This window comes from Chiloscyllium punctatum, chromosome 7 (assembly GCF_047496795.1).
Source record: "Chiloscyllium punctatum isolate Juve2018m chromosome 7, sChiPun1.3, whole genome shotgun sequence".
Classification (NCBI taxonomy): Eukaryota; Metazoa; Chordata; class Chondrichthyes; order Orectolobiformes; family Hemiscylliidae; genus Chiloscyllium; species Chiloscyllium punctatum.
In genome coordinates, this window is record NC_092745.1 from 85,199,461 (window position 1) to 85,218,719 (window position 19,259).

General features: G+C 41.2%; 1 protein-coding gene across 2 annotated transcripts in view; it reads right to left on the bottom strand.

Moving 5' to 3' along the window:
- tm2d1 (TM2 domain containing 1) overlaps positions 1-19,259 on the bottom strand; it is a 115,460-nt gene that overhangs the window by 23,890 nt on the left and 72,311 nt on the right. Inside the window, exon 8 of one of the 2 annotated variants that reach the window (XM_072574245.1) lies at positions 6,240-9,388. The exons of the other annotated variant lie outside the window; for it this stretch is intronic. The gene's annotated coding sequence lies outside the window, so the exon portion shown is untranslated. Of the gene's footprint in view, positions 1-6,239; positions 9,389-19,259 lie in introns of those variants that run through there. 2 annotated transcript variants of the gene reach the window in all.

Sequence of the window (19,259 nt, forward strand, 5' to 3'; positions counted from 1 at the left end):
GTGATGTCATTCTCTGTGGTGGTCATTTCCTGTTCTTTTTTTCAGGCGGTGTGTTTGTTGATAGAGTTCTGGTTGGAATGCCATGCTTCTAGGAATTCTCGTGTGTGTCTCTGTTTGGCTTGTCCTAGGATGGATGTGTTGTCCCAGTCGAAGTGGTGTCCTTCCTCATCTGTATGTAAGTGAGAAAGGGTCATTTTTTTTGTGGCTCATCGTGGTTAAACACATAAATAGAAAGCGGGGTAAGCCAACAGTGCTTCATCCAGAGGTTCACTGGTGATGTTGCCTAGTATGTTGACAAAATGTCTGAAAACAAATCTTCCAGCTCAGCGAGCAAACCTATATCCAGAACCTCAAACCTGAGCTATAAATCTTCTCAAAACTCGCTAAGAAGATTGTTATAGCATGGGACATTAGCTTTCAATTTAAGGTAAATGAAGGGTATCATGTGATTTCTTCTGCAGTCTGGCCTGGCAGTAAACCTAGTTCTCTGGGTGTCTATGTTTATTGTGCATAGACCGTGTATTTCCCAAAGTCTCAAAGTAGTTGAAGATACTGCGCTGTAAGCAATTACTGCTCAGATGAAAGAGAATTAGGGTCAAAGGCAACTAGTTAGCTTCAAAAACAGAAACTGCTGGTGAAACTCATCCTGACTTGGAAATACATTGCTGGTCGTTTGCGGTTGCTGGGTCAAAATCCTGCACCCCCTCCCTTAGGGCATTGCGGGTCAACATACAGCATGTGGTTTGCGTAGTTGAAAAAGGCAGCTGACTATCACTTTCTTAAGGGCAATAAATGCTTGCCAGCCAGTGACGGCCACATTCCATACAAGTGAATAATAAAACGTATAAATGTATCAAAATTGATTTTTAAATTGTTTATAAAAGTGAGTATCAGAGGTAAGATAGTTGGGGCGAGTAGTGAATACAGACTTGCGATCACTCTAGTTCCTCCCTTGCACTTCCTACTCTTCTTCAAAATCTTGTTCTGAAGTTCCTCTTCACGCAACTGGTGTTCTTCCTTGGTGTCAAGGTTATGAAGCATGCAGCAAAACACAGTGTATTATGATTTTGCTTTGCCCACTACGGCAGGGTATCTTCAGATCAGTTCAAGCAGTGGGAGTATTATTGTAGTGTTCCCAAAATCTGCTCCATCGAATGCAGGTTGCCCATAAGTGAACACATTGTGCACTAGAATCATCATCCATGTTGTCAGTGGATGGTAGTAGTCACCCTTTGGTTTTCTGTGGGTGATTCAACTGCAGCTCAAACAGCAGACAGAAGCCTCGTTACTGGATATTGCCTTGTACGATGCTGCCTATGGTCACCCACCAGCTAGTTATGCAACAGAATTTTTTTTTAGTTCCAATAAAAGGACAATGTTGGAATGTTGTGCCTGTAAAGCAATGCATATGTAGTTAATGTTAACTGGCGTTGCGGAAAGCGAAGCAATTCTAGTTAAGTCACATGCTTGCTCTACTTGTTTTCCTTTGGCAAGAGAGAATGAAATGCAGTCAGGTCTCTTTGCATTCAGAGCCTCAATGAAAAGATATTCAAAATTGAATGCAAATGGTAAAACGGTACAAATATCTCCTGGAAGCAGTCTGATGCGTTACATTTCACCAACTGTCACCTTCACTGGCAATCTTGACTTGCTCTGCTTTAAGATTTCAGATTTGAGGTGGTAGATTTGAGTGAAATCACTACAGAGAGATAACTGTTAGTGAGTTTAACCTGAGGGTCACAATGCCTCAGACACTGAGCAAGATGGGGTTTTCATGGTGACCTCGGCCAGTGTAGAATTTGAACCTCACTTTTTATATCATGCTGCATTGCAAACTTACTGTTCAGCCTACTGTTTTGGAACTAGGATGGATAATAAATATTAGCATATCTAGTGACATTATCACCTCTGCATCTTATTTCATGAGATGCAAAGATGTGGTTGGTGTTTTAGGAGCAAATCTAGCTGAAAGTGATATTTAAGATGGTCAATATATAACTCAACTGTGAGTGATATAAGGCACCAATGTGTGGAATGTGTGGCTTCTCTCTTTCCAGTTTATAATTAAAGGAATTTGAGGCTGATTAGATTACTTACAATGTGGAAACAGGCCTTTCGGCCCAACAAGTCCACACCAACCCACCGAAGCGCAACCCATCCAGACCCATTCCCCTACAATTACCCCTTTACTTAATACTACGGGCAATTTAGCATGGCCAATTCACCTAACCTGCACATTTTTGGACTGTGGGAGGAAACCAGAGCACCCGGAGGAAACCCACACAGACACTGGGAGAATGTGCAAACTCCACACAGGCAGTTGCCTCAGGCGGGAATTGAACCCAGTTCTCTGGCTCTGTGAGGCAGTAGTGCTAACCACTGTGTCACTGTGCCGCCCATCTAATACTACCTGTTCGTCAAGCAACCTGAAACAGCAGCATAAAAAGAGATGATAATGAGATGGTGCTGAAAGTTGTCAATGTGAACCTAAAACCATGGACAGACATCTGCATTTATTCCATCTGAGAACAGTGGGGCTATTTGTTGTTTGGGCACCCAAATGGCAAAGGATTTGCTGAGGCCCATTCCTACAACTTTGTCCCCAGGCTCCCCAACTAATCACAAAGGGCAGACAGGATGATGCATCTTTTCTATAAAAGGAAGAATTTTCCACCTGCTCCATTGAGGAAAAGATCTCTTTCCACGGTCTACCAAACACAGCTGTGATCTGTCAAAAGAGACTGAGCCTCGTGATGTAATGGTGCTTAGATCTGTTCTGAAAGAATGATCTTTGGCTTACAGACTCTGCTTCAGAGTCTCTCCTCATTCCAGGAAGTACTGTGTCTATTTCTTCTGCTTTATGGACAAACGTGGAGGAGGAGAGGACAGTTCATGTTGAGGGTTGTGTTGTCCCTTCTGCTACTAAAGGTGTTTTTGGTTCTTCAGTTATCTCTCAGCAAAAGTAAAAGGTAGAACTGCATGAACTACTTCATCATGGTTTGAGAAGAGCAGCTGACGATAAATGAGCTGATGGACCTTAAAATGTCTTCTAAAATTTTGGCAACTGCCTTTAAAACATTAAATGCACTCTCTCTGAAGGAAGTGCTTTGAACACAGCCTCTCACTTGATCATGACTCTTCAGTCTCACTGGTCAAAGCCTTCCCAGTTTGTCAGTTTCATTGAAGACTTCCGGCTGTGCACTTAGATTGTGGGAGGAAACCGGAGCATCCGGAGGAAACCCACGCAGACCCGGGGAGAACGTGCAAACTCCATACAGTTAGTTGCCTGAGGCGGGAATTGAACCCGGGTCTCTGGCGCTGTGAGGCAGCAGTGCTAACCACTGTGCCACCGTGCCGCCCACCACGATTCAATGACCCTGGCAAGTTGCTGACCGATCAGAAAACAGATGCCTCCTGCAAGGTACAGAATTGAGTATAATTCCTAATTGTCGTTTTAACTGGCTTAAATAATTACCTGTCAGATCTAAGAGCGTTCCCAATTGCCTGCAATGCTAGCCCACAGAAATCAAGTAGAAATCCTGATCTAAAATCAATTGCAGCATATTTAACTATCGCCTAATTCTTATCTTGAATGTTCCTTATCTTTGAATGATACTGCTGAGAATCTGGTACAGTAATGGGAAGCATCTTGGAAATAATTTGGAATATTAATTTTTTTTAGATTAGATTACTTACAATGTGGAAACAGGCCTTTTGGCCCAACAAGTCCACACCAACCCACCGAAGCGCAACCCACCCAGACCCATTCCCCTTCACTTAATACTACGGGCAATTTAGCATGGTCAATTCACCTAACCTGCACATTTTTGGACTGTGGGAGGAAACCGGAGCACCCAGAGGAAACCCAAACAGACACAGGGAGAATGTGCAAACTCCACACAGTCAGTTGCCTGAGGCAGGAATTGAACCCAGGTCTCTGGCGCTGTGAGGCAGCAGTGCTAACCACTGTACCACCGTGCTGTTGAATTAGACTACAATAATGTATTTGAAACAAATGCCAAATTCTTGTTTAACATAATAGCTTGATTGACTGGAAAGAAGATGTATATTTCTGTAAGAGGTGTAGAATGATGGCCCTTTGTATAACCAGCCGAAAGGGATAATGTAGAAGAATCTGAAGTAACTGATAAGAAACAACATGAACAACTGTGGAGATAAGAAAACATGGCCTCCAAACTAAGTTGATGTTTCATATTCATTATCAAAGTTTTATTTGGGAACCTAGTAACTTGCTCTACAAAGGTTTTCTCGAGAAACTGAGTAAGAAATTGGCAAAAATAAGCTGCTACGTTCTCCCAATACAGAATTTGATCAACTATCAGTTCTGAAAGGTCACTGGACCAGAAACAATAACTCTTATTTTCTTTCCACAGATGCTGCCAGACCTTCTGCTCAGTTTTCCCAGCAGTTTGTGTCTTAGTGAGTGCACAACAAATAATTGATTAGAAACTAAGTTATACGCAAAATTATTGCTTTCTGAAACAATTGTGTATATTCAAATAAATTATTTGAAGCTCTAAAATAACCCAAAGTCTAACTTTTTTATTCTGAATATGATATGAAAATAATCTTATAAGAGTCAAGATCCTTGGAGGAATCTAGAATGAACATGGAGAGTAGGAAAATGAGCCATTGCAGAATACTATCTGGCTGTGACTATCTGTGACTGACTAGGCAAAAGTAGAACCAGATTAATGATGAAATTACCAGATAATCTGTTTTACTGCTCTTGATGTACCAATAAGTGTTGGACAGGATATTGATAATTCTACTTTTCTTCTCAGCATAGAATGTTTTAGTTCTTTAACATTGAAGTATCAGTCTGTCAAACTTTGTACTTGGTGGACTTTAGAAAAGGAAAAAGTAACTTGATTGAAATATGTAAGACCCTGAGGAGTCTTAGCAGATTAGACCCTTGCAGGATGTTATGGGAAAATCTGGAACTCTGAGTCATGAATTAAACAAATGTGGTGGCTCATATAAAACAGATTTGAAGTGAACCTTTTTTCTCTGAGAGTAAAGGGTCTTTGAACTCTCTTTCTGAAAAAGAAGTTTCATAGAATTTGTTAATATCATTAACAAAAAGATGGACAGATTTTTTTGCAAACCATGTGTGAAAGGTTGATGGGAAAATGAATTTAAAGTTACTATAAGACCATATGACATAGGAGCGGAAGTAAGGCCATTTGGCCCATCAAGTCCACTCTGCCATTCAATCATGGCTGATGGGAATTTCAACTCCACTTACTTACAAAACAGATCTATTATAATTTACCATCCGATCTATTATAATTTACAAATAGTGGAACGTGATGTAAATTCTGAAAGGCCTGCTCCTGATCTTGGCATGATGAATGATGCAGAATGTTCAAAAGGCAATGGTTGCAATCTTGTCAACTAAGAAAGAAACTAAAGAGTTAAACAGGAGTGATACCCTACTCCAATTGCATAGCTGTAAAGAGTATTGCTAGGTGGCCCAGCATTAATTACCTATCCCTAATTGTCCTTTAGAAGATTGTAATGAGAAACCTTTTTGAACTGCTGCAGTCCATTTGGTAGACCCACAATATGAATAGGAAGTGATTTCCAGGATTTTAACCCATTTACAGTGAAGGAATGACAACATATCTCCAAGCTAGGATATAGCTTAATTATCTATTTTGTATAAAAGTCTTATATTGTTTGGTTAAAAGAATACTGGCAGCCTCATGTGAAAGTATTCAGTGACTGTCCGACATGGTAACCAAGTTGCAAAAAAACACCAAATTTTATGGCTGTTGGGCCAGGCTTCATTCTGATCTGTTTTGTCTTACCATCAGTTGGGATCAGAACAGGATATGAATACTTTCTGACTTGGAGAGTGGCACCTTAGAATCAATGCTGTTGAAAATGTATTTATCATTCTCCAAATGTGTAATTGTAATCATATTTCTTAAAATGTGGGAATGAATTATTAATTACCGCCTATGTGGCCTTTTAATTAGTAAAACTATATTAGCTATTAGAATTACAAGTGACTTTCAATTTTTAAGAAATCAGGATGACTGTGTTAGTGAAATATAAAAGATACTTTTCATTGGTATAAGTGCATCAAGATTCACATTGTTTATCAGAGTTCCCACATCAAGCTAAAACTTTGTATTTCATCTGAAGTGCTTTGCATAACGTTTTTTTTTAAAAAAAGAGACATAACATGGATAAAAGACAAAAAAAGTCAGTACAGAAACAAAAAAAATTTATTAAATGTATATACATGTTTTTAATTTACTAAGCTTCATTTGTCTTTCTCCTGTTTATAAAATATTTCCTTGCATAAAAACAAATCTCAGATACGGCATTTTATACACATGCTGTTACAATGTCTTGCTATTGTACTGGAACATTTTGGTTGTTACTCTTCACATAACTACAAAAATTGAATGCAAAAATCTTAAGGATTTCAATCCTAGTCTGCAACTGGTATGTATTTCGGTTTGTCCACAGCTTGGATATGAGAGCTCTATAGTTAACCCATATGTTTCTGTTCCACCTAATAGAATCTATATTGTCTTGAATATGGAACACACACTGATCAGCAGCAAAGACTTCTGATGGAGTCAGTTGCTTACCTAAGCTAAATTGCACTTCACCAATTCACAGGCCCAAACTAATAGCTCTAAAGGATGTTTTAGTACAAGTTTATATAGATAATGTAACTCATCAAGCAAACAAACTTTATGAATTACATTGGCCAAGATGTAAAATAGATTAGAAAAGAGAACATGTTTCCTTCTCATTCAATATTATTCCTCCATGGCTTAGAAGAACTGATCTGAAACATCATACAGCTAAATCATCACCACAAAAAACAGTTCATTATTCAGTTCAATCGTTGCCCGTATAACATTACCGATATAGGCGAAGGAGAAGTAATGAAATGATTCACAATACAGAAATACAAGAGCAACATAATTCTCCTCAGTACCTTTATCCTCTGTTGCTCCTTCTAAAATTAGAAGTTATTAACTGGAACATTTCAAATGGTTTCCTCTGGGGAATGGGCGGAACCAGAAACCAAATAGTGATAAATTGTTTGAATGTCAGCTAATAAATCAAATTGTAACCACTGTGATTAAGGATCACCATCCTGGAATCATGAATACTAGTTTGATTTCTATAGCAAATTCAATTTTTCTCAATGTGTAGTGCACACAATGAAAAGAAAATATTCTGTTTTAACTTTATTTATTTTAAAAACATTGTACTGAATGAAGTTTTAATAACTTATTAATTTTCATCGGGTTCCACAGGAAATCAAAAAATATGGAAAATATTAATACATATTATTCAGCTTATAAGTGCTAATAATTTTTCATATGCTACAATGCTTTTGTGCGCTGTGCACTTTATGATACTACTTTGATATTTTAATTACATACTAAGAGTTTGGGACTCAACTGGGAATCAGTGCCTCCAGTGAGTAAGTTGCATCACTGGATTATGATTACCCATCTATTACTTTCAATTAATTTCAAATCACAAGTGAAACCTATACAGTTTTGCAGCCACATCAAGATTATATTGGTCTTCTAGAGCTCAGACTTTTACTGGTGGTTTGTAAGTCATATTCTACAATTCTATGTGCTTATTAAGTCTACGGTTTTCAGTAATTGCAGAAATTTTGTATTTGCAACATGTAATTTTAGATGTTTCTGAAAGTCTTATTTGGGCATTGCAAGTTTGTCCAATTTCTGTGAACTGAGGGGGAGTTTACAAACTAGAAACATCAAATTTCATGTTGCTATGACTTGCAAAAAATTCCCTTATAGAAATATTCAGCAATATATTCTGTCGCATTACCCATTCTGGAAATCTAGTAGTATTATAGTTAGTGTCAATATCCAGTTTAATGATTCCAGGAATTTAGGCATTGATCCCTGCTGGTCTTACAATTTTTGTATTACACCTCCATAAGTATTCTCAGTTACCTAATCTTTATGCAGCCTGTGCTTTGTGGCAGGGAGGTTGGGTTTAACTCAGTTGGCTGAGCTTGCAATGTGAAGTGACACCAAGAGTGTGGGTTCAATTCCTATACAAGCTGAGGTTCTCATGAAGAAGATTTCTCCTTCTCAACCTCTTCCCTTGCTTGAAGTATGGTGAGCCTTAGATTAAACCACAATCAGTAATCTTTCTCTCTCTCTGAAAGCAGTCCAATGGTCTGGTAAGACGATGGCAAGTTTATCTTTAGTTTAACTTGTAGACTACTATGTACAATTTGCTAAAAGTCTGAATAACCATAGCCATTTCTTTGACAAATGTTTTGCTACCACTACAGATGTTAATTAGACATTAAATCATGATAAAAAGGAAAAGAAATTCAAAATAAAACAACAATGATACATACTCCCACAATAATCTATTAACAACACTTTTTGCTTTATCAAGCTGAATTTCACAAAAAACAAACAGGTACCAGAATGATCTATCAGCTTCCTAAGATTCTGAAGCATTTTCTTAAAAAAGTAACATATCTGCATTTACATGGTCTTTCCCGATCTCAAAGAACTTTTCAAACAATAAAATTACAGTTGTAACATAGGGAAATGTGGCAGTCAGGTGGCAACCAGGCCCCTAAAACAGCTATGCAACAGCAACCAGATAATCTTTATAGTGAAGTTGGCTGAGGGATAAGCTTTGGCTTGAACATTAAGGAGCACACCCCTTGTCTTTCTTCAAATGGTGACATGGAATATTTGACATCTACCTTGGTTTATTGTCTCTTCTGAAAGATGACTTTACTGAAAGTGCAACATTCCTTCAATGCCTCACTGAACTTGAAATTATGTACTTGAATTGGTTCAGAAATGTGACAGCTAAAGTTGATACCTGCAATCTTAAATAACCTAATTCATTTCAGAATATTAATCAGTTGAACACTGCATGGAGAAGCCATGTCAAGAGAATTTGTTACAATTTTATGGAACTCAGGAGGTTATGAAATAACACTCAATAATTGGAGTTATTTAAACAGCCAAAATGCAGCAAAGAAAAGAAATACATAGGTTCATGTACAAACATGAACAAAATGTTACTGAACATACTTATGAAACATAAAAGGAATTAACATTTCAGAAAGCTAAATGGAGACTGTAGTGTCATCAGTTTAACACAGCTATTTTCTTACAGCCACACTGAGGGGTGCCAGGTGTTTGTCTTTACAGAAATGCAGCTGTTCATTTCCTGGACAAAATAGTTCAGAGGCGATTACTTGCCATATCCACACCAATTGTTATCCTTCAAGTACAATTTCATCAGGTAGTTCTAAGTTTTCGTTACTGCCTTTGTTGCAATGTTCATGTTATTCCTCTGTTTTCTTAATGGGCTTCCTCTGTGAATTAAGAGTGGAACAATATTTGTCTCTATGGCAGTTTACAAATTAAAGATACCAGATTCAATTCAGTCTACAAAAGCCAAACAGCCAGCAAAACAATTTGGAACCAAACCTGAACTGGATACATAAACGTGTTAATGCAGTCACACTACAATTAAAGATAGCGAGTTTTGAGAAAATTTGTAGCTAGGTTGAGGTTCAGGATGCAGGTTCGCTTGCTGAAAACTAACCATCCAGCTCAGTGAGCAAACCTACATCCGCAATTAAACTTAACAGTTGTCCTCTGGTGCAAAAAAACCCCAATATCTATCAGAAGTATTGAATTATCATGACTTATTCTTTATGAATTGTTAGAAGTTAACACAGATACACTATCTAAAGTCTGGAATTCTTGGGACCAAGACGAGTTTCTGGTATTGGGATAGAAGATTTGGGCTCTGAGCAGTTCAGAGCAAGCTAGATTGGATGGGATCAAGGATTTTTTTGGAGTGGGCAATAGAGCAGTGTGAAAGAAGTAACTATTCTGGAACCACAATGTACCAACTCAGTGTCTAACTGAAATGTCAAGATAAGTATTTTTTAAAAGTATCTTTCCCAATTTAAGGAAGGTTATAAAAATTTCCAGCTGAATTTGAGGTACTCTACCTGTAAAAGTAAAAACATTCATTAGCTACATTCTAATCTGTGATTGTTATGAGATATCCTGTATCAAACACGTTTGAGAGGAGAAAAATTGAATAAAAATATGGAGTGATATTTGTAAATCTTGTGTAATGACTTTAAACAGTAAATCACTAATTAACAAGACCCTTTTCTTCCCAATGTAACTCCCTTCTCCATCACTTTTGTTGGTTCTGAAATTGCCAGGAAATCACATTGTTAGAATAACATGTTAATAGTGCTTGCCATTACTGTTTTAATTTTTAAAATGAAATGAAGAATTTGATTCTCATCAAGTTGCTGAATAACATACTTTGCTACTAGAACACCAATGCCGATAAAAGTACCCTCTTGTCATGAGGCTCCACAGTGAATTTAACAGTGATCATGAAACTGCTGGATTTACAATGTTATTACTAATCATTACACACCACAGTCATTTAAGTCTGGCAATTAATGTCAGATAATAAAGATATGATTTATAGTTCCCACTTTACACTAACCTTGGAGGTTCAGAAAGGGAACAATGAAACTGTGAAGTCTCAGCATCAGGCAGTGAATAGTTCTTAGAGGCTCAGTATATTTTTAATGTCTTGCAGCAATTTTGTGCCAGCCATGTCATCCACACATCCGTTATCATTAGATGGCAATAGTTTTCAGGAGACATGCAGCTGCAAGTCACTCATTCAAATGTAAATTTGACTTAAATGCAAAAATAACATTTTGGGATACATTTTACAATTTAGTCGGGGTCTGACATTCAACTGTCATGTACTTCAAACAGGTCTCCAAAGGTCTTCCAACAGAAGGAATCTCCTCGCATTTGGTCTGTTTTCAAAATGTCACAGAGATACCGCATGGAAACAGACCCTTTAGTCCAGCTCATCCATGCTGACCAGATGTCCTAAATAAATCTTGTCCCATTTGCCAACGTTTGGCCCATATCCCTCTAACCCTTCCTATTCATATACTCATTCAGATGCCTTTTAAATTTACCAGCCTTCATAACTTTGTCTGGCAGCACATTCCGTACACGCATCATCCTCTGCGTGAAAAGGTTGTCCCTTAGAGCCCTTTTAAATCTTCCCCCTATCACCCTAAACCTATGCCCTCCAGTTTTGGACTCCCCACCCCAGGGAAAAGACCTTGTCTATTTACCCTATCCATGCCCCTCATGATTTTATTAGCATCAATAAGGTCACCCCTCAGCCTGCGATGCTCCAGGGAAAATAGCCCTATTTAGCCTCTCCTTATAGCTCAAACCCTCCAACCCTGGCAACACCCTTGTAAATCTTTTCTGAATTCTTTCAAGTTTCAGTTAATTGTAGGAGATCATTTGCAATAGCTAGCCAACAGTTTCATTATTATTGTGGTATGTGACCCTCAAAATGGTAAAAGGTAAATTAAATGGACCTTGGACCTAGCAATTTCTGTGTTCATATGAAAACAGTGTAATAATGTACCCAGGGGCTAATCACTGTTCAGGATTATGAATATGTTTTCTTTTACCTCATGGGTCAAGAATGGTTGTATATTATACACGACTGTCATCATTCATTCTTTAACTTCTCAAGGACCAATAGAACAATTTGTAAATACAACTGAATTACAATGTCCTCTTCTGCCTGTTCTCTATGGTTTTTCTCAACTTGTTTTTGCTTCATTTCTCTTTTTTTCCCCCCTCTCTAGTCCTTTTATTGTCTAATTCACCCTATATCACACTATTTTTCTAGTACTTTTTCTGTCATTTTCTTCATTGGTAGAGCTGTTCGAGTAATGTTTCATATTCAGTGCTGCAAAGCAGAGTCCAGTGCTAACTCTGGTTCAGACAATAGCATGTCCTCCACTGAATCATAAAATTTGAGTTCATGTCTTGCTCTAGGTCTTTAGCACCAATATCAGTGCTGAAAGTGCAGTATTGCAAGGTGCTGCAAATTCATAGAACATGGATGCGATGCTATCTGATGTTTTGTGTACAGTTTTGAAGGAAACATAGAGGGAGTGCTCTGGAAGTTCACAGAACTAATTGCTGGGATTGTCTTGTGGGGACAAATTTGAAAAAATCTTGAGCCTGTATTCTCTAGAATTTTGAAGAATAAGAGATAATCTCATTGAACCTTACTAAATTCTTCCAAGACAGTCAAGACACGTTTAAGACAGTCTCCTAAAATCTACTGATTTCTACTGAATTAACAATAATAATAAGCCATGATTTATTTACACTGTGAAGTAGATAGCCTATTCCTGTTTCTATGTTCCTATGCTGCAAAGTGACACGTGCCATTTGTGGATTAAATACTTATTGACAGTCACGACCTGCTTGCTTGGGTGTATGTAAAATAAAAATCCAATGGTATCATTTTGAACAAGAATGGAGGAGTTTTCCCTGATTCCTTGACCAATATTCATCTAAACATCACAAAAACAGATTACACAAATACAAGTTTCAGCATAGAACATGAACCATTCAGTAACTGATGTGCAACAAGCTCAACTATTCCATAAGAAAAGCATCATGTTTACGCTATATTCATTACAAAACTGAATTGTAGCAGAAGTGAAATATCTTCAAGTAAGTTTCACTGATGAGAACAGAAACACTGCAGACCAGATTTTCTAATGACTATTATTTACTGCTGGCATTAACACATTTAAAAGGATTTTAGGTGTTTAAAATATCAATCCAACAGATTATTTACTAGTGTATACTGAGATTTGGTTCAAGTCTTAAATTGTTCCAGAGCCAAAAGGAAATTTCTGTTCGGTAAACTATTAGCTCAGAGAAAGCGAGGACTGCAGATGCTGGAGATCAGAATCAAAAAGTGTGGTGCTGGAAAAGCACAACTGGTTAGGCAGTGTTCGAGGAGCAGGAGAGTTGAAGTTTCGAGCATAAGCTCTTCATCAGGAATGTGGGGAAAGCCCAAGGGGGGCTGAGAGATAAAGGGAAAGAAGGTGGGACTTGGGGAAGGTAACTGGGAATGCGATAGGTAGATGAAAGTGGGGTTGATGTGGAGTGGAGGGTGGAGTGGATAGGTGGGAAAGAAGATGGACAGGTCCGACAATCCATCATCTGTCCCACCTACCCACTTCACTCTCTGCTCACCCCACGCCGTTATCCATGCATCACATTCCCAACTACCTTCCCCCAGCACCCCCCCCTCCCCCCCACCCATTTATCTCTCAGCCCCCTTGGGCAACATTTCTGATGAAGAGCTTATGCTCGAATCGTTGACTCTACTGCTCCTCGATGCTGCCTAACCAGCTGTGCTTTTCCAGCACTACACTTTTTGAAACTATTAACTCATCTGATATGTGTAGATTTTATGTGCAATGTTAAAGTTTGGTCATGTTCTATATTGAATTGTTGCAAATAATAGTATTCTGGACATCATTTTAGTTTTACATTGATCATGTACTTTCTAAATGATGGTTTAATAAAAGCATACACTACAGAAAAAAAGAAAGTTGCCATAAAATCAAGTATTGGGAATGATAAAACTCAATAGGTTAACCTGCTAAAATCGGCACCAGTCCTGGTCTAAAATGGGTAGCCGTCGTACTACCGCTCCATTAACCCTGATAATCAGGTTGCTATGATAGCTATAGGTTCTGATCACTGGACAGCCAGACCACATGCCTATTTTGGGAGAAAATGAGGACTGTAGATTCAGAGCAGAAAATGTGCTGCTGGAAAAGCACAGCAGGTCAGGCAGTATCCAAGGAGCAGAATTGATGTTTCGGGCATGAGCCCTTCTTCAGGAATGAGGAAAGTGTGCCAAGCAGGCTAAGATAAAAGGTAGGGAGGAGGGACTTGGGGGAGGGGCGTTGGAAATGCGATAGGTGGAAGGAGGTTAAGGTGAGGGTGATAAGGTGAGGGTGATAGGCTGGAGTGGGGGTGGGGGTGGAGTGTTCAGGAAGAAGATTGCAGGTTAGGAAGGTGGTGCTGAGTTCGAGGGTTGGGACTGAGACAAGGTGGGGAGAGGGGAAATGAGGAAACTGGAGAAATCTGAGTTCATCCCTTGTGGTTGGACGGTTCCTAGGCGGAAGATGAGGTGCTCTTCCTCCAGCCGTCGTGTAGCTATGATCTGGTGATGGAGGAGTCCAAGGACCTGCATATCCTTGGTGGAGTGGGAGGGGGAGTTGAAGTGTTGAGCCACGAGGTGGTTGGGTTGGTTGGTCCGGGTGTCCCAGAGGTGTTCTCTGAAACATTCCGCAAGTAGGCAGCCTGTCTCGCCAATACAGAGGAGGCCGTATCGGGTGCAGCGGATGCAGTGGAGGGCTGCACGTTCCGAGAGTGAGAGGTTGGAGTGGGTGAGAGGGGTGGAGAGGTTGAGGCGGTTAATGTCGCACCGGCAGTTGGCTATGAAGAGATCGAGGGCAGGTAAGAGGCCAGCACGGGGTGTCCAGGTGGATGGGGTGTGTTGGAGGCGGCAGAAGGGGTCGTCGGAGGGTGGGCGAGAATCCTGGTTGAAGAAGTAGGCGCAGAGGCGAAGGCAGTGGAAGAATTGTTCGATGTCTCACCACGTGTTGAACTCGTTAATCCAAGAGCGTAGGGGAATGAAGGTGAGGCCTCTGCTGAGGACTGATCTTTCATCCTCTGAGAGGGGTAGTTCTGGAGGGATGGTGAAAATATGGCAGGGCTGGGAGCTAGGACCTGGTATAGGGGCTGAAGCTGGGAGTGAGGGCTGGGGTTAGGCGTGGGGGCTGGAATCGGGTCAGGGACGGAGATCGGAGCGGGGATGGGGTTCGGCGTAGGGCCGGAGATTGGCGTGGAGGCGGGGTTAGGCGTGGTGACGGAGATCAGCGTGGGGGCGGAGACGCATGTGGCGTGGTGGTTGTGCAGGTGAGTAATGTCACTGGGGGCGGAAGTGGCTGCGGCAGTGGTAACCCTGGGGATGGAAGTGGCTGTGGCGACAGCAGAAACGGTGTTGTTCCCGATAGCCGTGGACCCCGCGGAGGCTGCGAATCTGTCGGCAATAGTCTTCCTGGCGATCGTGGAGGCGGTTGTCTGGGCGGCGATCGCAGAGGCTGCGTGGTCAGTGGGGGCGGAAGTGGCGGCGGTTGCTGCCGTGGGCGCTGCAGCGGCCGCATAGTTAATGGCGCCTGAGTGATTTCGGAAGCCCAAGGGATCCCTCCATATCCGCCACAAATTCACCTGCACCTCCACACACATCATCTACTGCAACACATTTTCAGCACATGCCTATTTAAGGCTATGGACTTTTCAAAATACACAGATAGGCCTTACATGGAACCCCAGATGTCATCTTCAGGTGGAACTAGTTTGACTTATTTAGTTGTTTTGCTGTCCAAAGCTGCTTATCTCACCGAGATATGCACTTAAGTATAATCTGCATATACAGATAGGCAGTATATGACTTACATAGAAACCCAAATGTCATCTTAGAACATAGAACATAGAACATAGAACAATACAGCACAGAACAGGCCCTTCGGCCCACGATGTTGTGCCGAACTTCTATCCTAGATTAAGCACCCATCCATGTACCTATCCAAATGCCGCTTAAAGGTCGCCAATGAATCTGACTCTACCACTCCCACGGGCAGCGCATTCCATGCCCCCACCACTCTCTGGGTGAAGAACCCACCCCTGACATCTCCCCTATACCTTCCACCCTTCACCTTAAATTTATGTCCCCTTGTAACACTCTGTTGTACCCGGGGAAAAAGTTTCTGACTGTCTACTCTATCTATTCCGCTGATCATCTTATAAACCTCTATCAAGTCACCCCTCATCCTTCGCCGTTCCAACGAGAAAAGGCCGAGAACTCTCAACCTATCCTCGTACGACCTACTCTCCATACCAGGCAACATCCTGGTAAATCTTCTCTGCACCCTCTCCAAAGCTTCCACATCTTTCCTAAAGTGAGGCGACCAGAACTGCACACAGTACTCCAAATGTGGCCTAACCAAAGTCCTGTACAGCTGCAACATCACCTCACGACTCTTGAATTCAATCCCTCTGCTAATGAACGATAATACTCCATAGGCCTTCTTACAAACTCTATCCACCTGAGTGGCAACCTTCAAAGATCTATGTACATAGACCCCAAGATCCCTCTGTTCCTCCACCTGACCAAGAACCCTACCATTAACCCTGTATTCCGCATTCTTATTTGTTCTTCCAAAATGGACAACTTCACACTTGGCAGGGTTGAACTCCATCTGCCACTCCTCAGCCCAGCTCTGCATCTTATCTAAGTCCCTCTGCAGCCGACAACAGCCCTCCTCACTGTCCACAACTCCACCTATCTTTGTATCATCTGCAAATTTACTGACCCACCCTTCGACTCCCTCATCTAAGTCATTCATAAAAATTACAAACAGCAGAGGACCCAGAACTGATCCCTGCGGAACTCCACTTGTAACTGGACTCCATGCTGAAAATTTACCATCTACTACCACTCTCTGCCTTCGACCGGTTAGCCAGTTTTCTATCCAATTGGCCAAATTTCCCTCTATCCCATGCCTCCTGACTTTCCGCATAAGCCTACCATGGGGAACCTTATCAAATGCCTTACTAAAATCCATGTACACTACATCCACTGCTCTACCCTCATCCACATGCTTGGTCACCTCCTCGAAGAATTCAATAAGACTTGTAAGGCAAGACCTACCCTTCACAAATCCGTGCTGGCTGTCCCTAATCAAGCAGTGCCGTTCCAGATACTCGTAAATCCTATCCCTCAGTACCCTTTCCATTACTTTGCCTACCACAGAAGTAAGACTAACTGGCCTGTAATTCCCGGGGTTATCCCTATTCCCTTTTTTGAACAGGGGCACAACATTTGCTACTCTCCAGTCCCCTGGTACCACCCCCGTTGCCAGTGAAGACGAGAAGATCATTGCCAACGGTACTGCAATTTCCTCTCTTGCTTCCCACATAATCCTAGGATATATCCCGTCAGGCCCGGGGGACTTGTCTATCCTCAAGTTGTTCAAAATGTCCAACACATCTTCCTTCCTAACAGATATCTCTTCCATCTTATCAGTCCGTTTCACACTCTCCTCTTCAACAATACAGTCCCTCTCGTTCGTAAATACTGAAGAGAAGTACTTGTTCAAGACCTCTCCTATGTCTTCCGACTCAATACACAGTCTCCCACCACTGTCCTTGATCGGACCTACCCTCGTTCTCGTCATTCTCAGGTTTCTCACATACGCATAGAATGCCTTGGGGTTATCCTTGATCCTATCCGCCAGGGATTTTTCATGCCCTCTCTTAGCTCTCCTAATCCCTTTCTTCAGGTCCCTTCTGGCTATCCTGTATCCCTCCACTGCTCTGTCTGAACCTTGTTTCCTCAACCTTATGTAAGCCTCCTTCTTCCTCTTTACTAGACATTCAACCTCCCTCGTCAACCAAGGCTCCCTCACACGACCATTTCTTTCCTGCCTGATCGGTACATACATATCAAGGACACGTCGTATCTGCTCCTTGAAAAAGTCCCACATTTCCACCACATCCTTCCCTGACAGCCTATGCTCCCAACGTATGCTCCTCAAATCCTGTCTTACAGCATCGTAATTTCCCTTCCCCCAATTGTAGAAACTTCCTTGTTGTGCGCACCTATCTCTCTCCATAACCAAGGTGAAAGTCACAGAATTGTGGTCGCCATCACCAAAATGTTCACCCACTAACAAGCCCACCACTTGTCCCGGTTCGTTACCGAGTACCAAATCCAATATGGCCTCCCCTCTGGTTGGACAATCTACATACTGCGTTAGAAAAGCTTCCTGGACACACTGCACAAACACCGCCCCATCCAATCTACTTGATCTAAAGAGCTTCCAATCAATATTTGGGAAGTTGAAGTCGCCCATGACTACGACCCTGTGGCTTCTGCACCTTTCCAAAATCTGTTTCCCAATCTGTTTCTCCACATCTCTGCTGCTATTGGGGGGCCTATAATAAACACCCAACAAGGTGACTGCACCTTTCCTATTTCTGACTTCAGCCCATACTACCTCCAGAGGCAGATCCCCCTCAAACTTCCTTTCTGCAACCGTTATACCATTTCTAATTAGCAATGCCACCCCCCCTCCTTTTTTACCACCCTCCCTAATCTTACTGAAACATCTGTACCCAGGAACCTCCAACAGCCATTCCTGTCCCTCATCTATCCATGTTTCCGTGATGGCTACAACATCGTAGTCCCAGGTACCGATCCATGCCTTAAGTTCACCCACCTTATTTCTGATACTCCTTGCATTGAAGTATACGCACTTGAGCCCATCTCTGTGTCTGTAAGTAGTCCCTGTCAGTGCTACCTTCTCCACAGCCTCCCTACAGTCTTGGACATCCTGACACACAGCTAGCTTACTTGCTGGACTACAAGTCCGGATCCCATCCCCCTGCCAAATTAGTTTAAACCCCCCCTAATCTTCAGATGGAACTTGCTTGAGGGTGTGTTAGGTAGACTCCAGACAGTTTCACAGATCATCAAGCCAAAGAAACTTTGGAAAGGCAAGATTCAACCAATGTTTGAGGCCAGTAGTGCTTCTTCATGTTTCACAAAATACAGTGGGCTGTTGCCAGACTGAACCGACATCCTCCCCCCTCCTCCCTATCCACCTCTCCAATCTAAGCACCTACCTGCAGCTGGCACTGCTTTTCATGCAGCCAACATTCCTGCGGCTCAGAATACAAAGCTGCCTTGGAATATCCATTCGGCTTTCAAGTTCTAAATGAAATTGATTCAAATAAGACTCAGGCCATGACACAGTCACAGCCTCTACCTTTAACAATAGATTTCAGTTCGGATGGAAGTTTAATTTAATTTGTGATCACAAAAGGTAATCAGTGGAGTATATGGTTAAGAACCCCATTGCTGTAAAATTAGGCACTGGTGTTGAATGCTAGCATTGAGAAAGAATTTTCATCCTTCAAATAAGTCTGTTGAACAGTTTATGAGTGCCCTCTGCTGCTTTGCTGAAGATCTGCTGGCTGTGGGAAACCTGTTTCGAAAGATTTTGTAATTTGGGTGCTGCTTATTTCTTTAGGCTGGCACGATGATTAGTCTATAACAAGCACTGTACAATTAAAATAGTAACCAGTTTTATTTAATTTTATAATAACTATTTTTTAATCAGCAAAAAGATAATGACCTGTCCCTAATCTCCTGTTACAATTGTGATAAAAGTTAGCAGCTGTTAATAAACCATATAGTATTCAAGGCTTCATTGATAG